Raw genomic sequence first — 7,125 nt, forward strand, 5'->3', positions numbered from 1 at the left:
TTAAATCCAAAAACTCAGACATTTGGAATCTTAGAATTCCAATCTCAGAAAACCTTATAAAATCATATAGTGAAACAAGGTATTAATTAAGACTTAAAATTGCTATGATCAGTTTCAAGTTTGTCAAAATATATCCAAGTTAATATTATTTCCTTTAACAACCTATCATATTGACAATCAAAGTCATGAAATGAATCAAACAACCATATCAATCAACACATCAACCAACAACCATAAATAGATAATTTCTAGGCAAAAGTCCAACCAAGATTCCTTGATTGGAATATATGAGTAAGATCTAGGAGCCAAATACACATGAATTATGTAATGGCCTTCCCCATACTCAATTTATGTCTCTTCAACCTAATTATTCAAGGGATGCATGATACATTTTGAATAATTTGATTGATCCTAGCATCTCACCCAATTTCTAGCAAACAAAAATATTTTGTTAAACCTTATAGTTTGTGTGAGATGTTCCCAAGTTGCCCAAAATCATTGTCCCAATTACTCTTGTCATTTTAATAGTCCTTATTGATCATGATGAAGTCCTAAGGACCTAAGGAGCCAAACACATTCCCAACTCCCTCCTTAAATGACTAAATTCATTCTCCGGAAGGGGTTTGGTGAAAATATCAGCTATATTTGACTTTGACTCAACATATGTGAGTGCAATGTCTCCCCTAGCTACGTGATCTCTTATGAAGTGATGACGCACTTCAATGTGTTTGGTCCTCGAATGATGGACTGGATTTTTAGTTAGGTTGATCGTGCTAATGTTGTCACATAGCACTTGTACACCCTTATAAGAAAGTCCATAATCCTCTAGGGTGTGTATCATCCACAACAATTGTGATACACTCTCTCCCATGGCAATATATTCAGCCTCGGTCGTGGAGAGAGCAACACAATGTTGCTTCCGACTCGACCAACTAACTAGAGATGAACCTAAAAATTGGCAGCCCCCACTAGTACTTTTCCGATCCAATTTGCATCCAGCATAATCGGAATCGGTATAGCCTATCAAATCAAAGGACTCCGTACGAGGGTACCACAGTCCTACTCTCATTGTGCCTTTGAGATATCTCAGAATTCTCTTAACTGCAATTAAGTGAGATTCCTTGGCACAGACTTGATACCTAGCGCACATGCCCACAGCAAAGAGTATGTCCGGTCGACTAGCTGTGAGATATAGAAGACTACCAATCATGCTTCTATATTGCGTTAGATCAATTGGTTTTCCACTCTCATCATTGTCAAGGCGAGTGTTTGTCGCCATTGGAGTGGACACTTTCTTAGAGTCACTCATATTGAATTTTCTAAGCATCTCTTGAGTGTATTTTGTCTGATGGACATAAATTCCATCTCGAGTTTGTTTGATTTCAAGTCCGAGGAAGAATGTCAACTCTCCTACTAGACTCATCTCAAACTCACTTTCCATGTGAGAAATAAATTCATTCAAATAGCCCTTGTTATTTGAGCCACAAATTATGTCATCGACATACACTTGGGCTACAAATATGTTTCCACCATCTCTACGTAGAAATAGTGTTGGGTCTATTTGGCCTCTTACAAATCTCTTTTCTAATAGGTAAGTTGACAACCTTTCGTACCAAGCTCGTGGTGCTTGTTTAAGCCCATAAAGTGCTTTCTTGAGCTTGTATACGTGGTTCGGAGCTTCGGTACTCACAAACCCCGGTGGTTGCTCAACATAGACTTCTTCTTTAATAAAACCATTTAAGAAGGCAGATTTAACATCCATTTGATAGAGTTTGAAACCTCTATGTGCAGCAAAAGCTAGCATCAAACGAATGGACTCTAATCGGGCCACGGGAGCATAAGTCTCATCATAATCGAGACCTTCGACTTGACTATAGCCCTTGGCTACAAGTCTTGCCTTGTTTCTTACAACTTCTCCCTTTTGATTTAACTTATTTTTGAAGACCCATTTAGTTCCAATAATGGTGGTCTTCTTAGGTCTAGGAACTAAGTCCCACACTTGGCTCCTTTCAAATTGACCTAACTCATCTTGCATAGCTAAGATCCAATCAGGATCGTGCAATGCCTCATCAACTATTTTTGGTTCAATCTCTGAAATCAATACGACTTCATTAGATTCATTTCTAAAGAATGACCTAGTCCTAACCCCTTGTTGGATGTCTCCCACAATTTGATCTTGGGGATGACTAGTGGCTAACCTAGACTGCCTTGGTGTTGGCGGTGCCTCATGAGTGGTCTCACTCGGCACAGGCAAGGACTCAATATAAGGCAAAGGATCAGATTGAGTTCTTTGTTGCCTTTGCTCATCAACATCAGAGTCAACTTCGACTCGTTCTTCATTTTGATCATTCAAACTTAGATTTCTAAGTTCAAATTGAATTTTTCCTATATCCCTTGGTTGATCATTTAAGTTTGGGATTTCTTCAAAAGCTACATCAGAGGACTCTTCAATCAATTTAGTCCTATTGTTGTAGACTCGATAGGTTTTGCTGATAAGAGAGTACCCGACCAGTATCCCTTGATCAGCCTTAGCCGTGAACTTCCCAAGATGATCCTTGGTGTTCAAGATAAACACCTTACAACCAAGCACCCTAAGATATTTAATTGTAGGCGGTTTCCCAAACCAAAGTTCATGGGGAGTCTTTCCTAAAAACCTATGTATTAAAACTCGATTTTGCACATAGCAAGCTGTATTCACAGCTTCAGCCCATAAGTAGCTCGGTAGTGAGTACTCATTGAGCATGCTTCGTGCAGCCTCTTGTAGGACTCGGTTCTTTCTCTCCACAACCCCATTTTGCTGTGGGGTCCTTGGAGTAGAGAACTCATGCCTATATCCCTTTTCTTGACAAAACTCTAGAAACCTATGGTTTTGAAATTCCCCACCATGATCACTTCTAATGGTTTTAATTGTTGTAGATTTTTCATTTTCAGTTCTTCTACAAAAGGAAATAAAAATATCTATAGTTTGGTCCTTATGTTTCAAAAAGAAAGTCCATGTGTATCTAGTAAAATCATCAACGATTACCAAGCAATATCTACTTCCATTCAATGATATTACACTACTGCAATCAAATAGGTCCATGTGCAATAAATCTAAAGCAGTAGATGTACTTACAGTGCTTTTACCTTTATGAACACCTTTTGTTTGCTTACCCTTTTGGCATGCATCACATAGTTTGGTCTTGTGGTACTTGATGTTGGGTAAGTCTCGCACTAATCCTTGGTTGGCCAACTTCCGGATGTTCTTCATGTTTACATGTGCCAACCTTCTATGCCATAGCCAAGACTCTTCTTCTTTCGACATGAAACACTTAATCAAAGTATTAGTAGCACTTTTAAATGATACTTGATAAATATTATCAACCCTTGTGCCTACTAGTACCGTGTCAAGTGTGTCAATGTGTTTAACCAAACATTGACTTGAGTGAAATTCAATTGTGTAACCCGTATCACACAATTGACTGACACTTAGGAGATTAAAAGTCATCCCCTTGACTAGAAGGACATTCTTGATATGGAGACATTCGGATATATGAATGTCTCCAACTCCTACAACCTTAAGGCTACCATTGTTACCAAATGACACATTACCTCTATTTTTGTTTTGAATGGTAGAAAACAGTGATCTGTCCCCGGTCATGTGCTTGGAGCATCCACTATCAACAAACCAAGTTGATAGATGCTCCCCCTCGACCAATGCCTACAAGACACGGAAGATAGAGGTTTTAGGTACCCAAATCTTGGGACCTAATGCTTCTACAACGAAAGACCTAGGAACCCATGCCTTGGTCATACCTTTCCTAGTTCCATGAGCCCTAGAAACATGTGATCTACTATGTTGAGTTCTAGACATTAGTGAAATGAAACTCGACTCCTTGGGTTGATACCCTAGCCCGGCCTTGTTGTAGACTGCCCTTTGGGCATTTAGAATCATGTCTAGAGTCTTAGAGCTAGTTGAGAATTTCTCAAGCATTTTCTTGAGTTTCTCAACCTCACCCTTTAACGCCTTGTTCTCATCCTCAAGGACTTCTAGATGTAGGTCGTCGACCTCATCTTCCCTAAGGGTCCTTAAGGTTTTTACTTCTTCTTTTAACAATTTATTTTCTGTTTTTGACTTTTTAAGCAATGTAGATAAATGAGTGATAGTCTTATAACACTTTTCTATATGAGAAGAGGTTACCTCTTCATCATCCGACGATGATGAAGCCGCGGTTGAAGCGTCGCTCGAATCTCCCTCACTTCCGGAGTCCGAAACTTCCCTTGCCATAAGTGCTAATTGTCGTGTGCTCTTTTCCATCTTCTCTTCTTCCTCCGATGAGCTTGATGAGGACTCATCCCAAGTGGCCTTGAGAGCCTTCTTCTTCTTGGCTCTTTCCTCCTTCTTTTTGGCTCGTTCCTCCTTCCTCTTAAGTTTTGGACACTCACTTCGATAGTGTCCCTTTTTGCTGCACTCATAACACGTAACATTAGTTTTGTCAATATTTTGTTCACTAGGTTTACCTTTTCCTTTGTATCTCCTGCTCCTTCTCATGATTCTTCTTACGAAATTCGCCATCTCACTTGATGATGATCCACTTTTATCATCGGATTCTGAGGAAGAGGTGGATGAGGAAATCTCCTTTTCTTTCTTCTTTTCCTTCTTCCTTCTTCCATCCTTGCTCTTTGGTCCTGCAAACAAAGCAATACCCTTCTCTTTTTGACCTTTGTTAGCAAACTCATGAAGTTCCATCTCACAGAAAAATTCATCTAATTTAACAATGGAAAGATCCTTGGATACCTTGTAGGCATCTACCATAGATGACCACAAGGCATTCCTAGGAAAAGCTTTTAGAGCATACCTTACGAGATCGTGATTCTCCACTCGTTCGTCCACCGAGTGTAGACCGTTGATGATCTCCTTGAATCTCCCATGAAGCTCACTTATCGTTTCATTGTCCTTCATAGTTAGATTTTGGAGTTGATTCAAGAATAGGTCCCTCTTGGCAATCCGAGAATCTCGAGTTCCCTCTTGGAGCTCGATGAGTTTGTTCCATAGGTCTCTTGCACTCGAGAACGGACCTACCTTGACGAGTTGGTCCTTGGCGATTCCACATTGCAAGGTGACCATAGCCTTGGCATCGGCTTGTGCTTTGCGTAGTTGTTCGGTAGACCACCTAGACGAATCAAGTTCCTTACCTTCTTCATCTTTTGATGGTGTAAAACCCTCTTTGACGGAAAACCACATGGCAATGTCGGTCTTGAGGTAATACTCCATGCGGCCCTTCCAATATTGAAAATCTGCTCCTTCGAAGTAGGGTGGTCGATTTGTGCTGAATCCTTCCTTCATAGCCATCCTTGTTTGCTCTTTTGGGTGTTAATCCGAATCAAAGAGCCCCTTGCTCCGATACCACTTGTTGGGATCTTAGATGGCTAGAGGGGGGGGTGAATAACCTCTTTAAAAACTTAAGCAGAGAGTTCTACACAGAAACTAGTTAGCGCAGCGGAATAAGCAAACTAAAACAAAACGAAAAATAACACACAAACACTTGGGATAACTTGCCCCTACTCCTCGGCGTGTCCGTAAGGTGGACGACTCCTTGATCTTCGGTAGATCGCACCTCGGAAGAATTCCGGCTAAAGATCCTCCTTCTAGGTGGAGTAACCTTCCCACAAAGTCTCAAGAAATATCTAAGTTAAGGCACGAGACTTACAGAAACTCGGTGGCAAAGAAGAATAGAAATGCTTACAACCACGCGAGAATCAGTAGCAGAAAACAGAGATCGCAGTTCACCCGAGAGCTCAAGAACTTCGCACAGACTTTTCTTTCAAGCTTTTCTTCTGCTGTTCTTGTTCCCCTCTCGCTGTTTTTACTGCTTCTCAAAACCTGATCTCTGCTGTCACAAATCTGGTCCAAACTGCGCAAATCAGCGCTGCAAATCTGGTCCAAACTGCGCAAATCAGCTCTGCAGCTAATCCCTTTTCCTCCTTCTGATTCTCTGAACTCACACCAATGATATCACAGTCAACACTGGCGTCTTCTGAGCTCGAACCAATCCCCAGGAGTCAAGCAGATCGCAGCCAGATCACAGCAGTATCCGTTGATGCCTGAAATGCACCATGCGCCGCTGAAACCAATAGAAAGACCATTTGTCGCATTCCTCTTACGAACTTAATTTGAAATTAGGCTTGGAATGATACCTGTTAACCTGCAAACTCAAAATCTAACAGCACAGAGGATTACATCACATAAATGAATGAGATATATCAAAAGCAGTGAAGGAATCGTTGATACAACGAGCAAATCAGAATGTGTGGATCGGTCACCGGACCGATCACAGTGCCTTGGACCGATCGGGCAAAAGCCCGATCGGTCTACTGAGTCGTCCGTTTAACCCCACCCTCAGATCTCAACCGTACGATTCGCACACTCGATTCTTTTTTGTTTTCTTTCTTTGCGATATCTTGAGATACACATTTGTACATGAGTGATATACAAAGTATTTCAAATGGCTCGAAATGGACCTGGCTTCTCCTCCACGATTTGGGCCGATTACATTTGATATTCAAGCCCAACAGGCCCATTGGGTTTTGATAATTTAATGCTAGTCATCAGATTTTAGGATTTAGAATAACTAGCACTACCGGAGAACGAGCTACCGAGCCCTCTCCGACTTCATCCGGTCCAGAGAACGAGCTACCGAGCCCTCTCTGACCTAGTCCGGAGAACTAGCTACCGAGCCCTCTCCGACTTCGTCCGGTCCAGAGAACGAGCTACCGAGCCCTCTCTGACCATTCCGTGCCAAGTCGCCATACTTGGACTTTTCCCGTGCCAAGCTCCCTGCTTGGACTTTTCACCAGATGTCTTGACCCATCTGGATTTCCCTTGCCTGACTTCACTCACCAGGACTTTCCCTCCCAACTGATCAACCTCGATCAGTAGTCATTCTGAGTTTAAACACTATCTGATACAAACTTAAATCCGTGTCAACATCAAAACAACAGCCAGGTCAGACTGTATCAACAAATATATCTTCAAAAAATATAGCATCACGAAGTTCTACAATAGTATTTGCATCTATTCAGAAATTTCAGATTTAATAATCAGAAACCTATATGCAATACTATTTTGAGCATAACCCAAGAAGA

This window comes from Zingiber officinale, chromosome 2B (assembly GCF_018446385.1).
Source record: "Zingiber officinale cultivar Zhangliang chromosome 2B, Zo_v1.1, whole genome shotgun sequence".
NCBI lineage: Eukaryota > Viridiplantae > Streptophyta > Magnoliopsida > Zingiberales > Zingiberaceae > Zingiber > Zingiber officinale.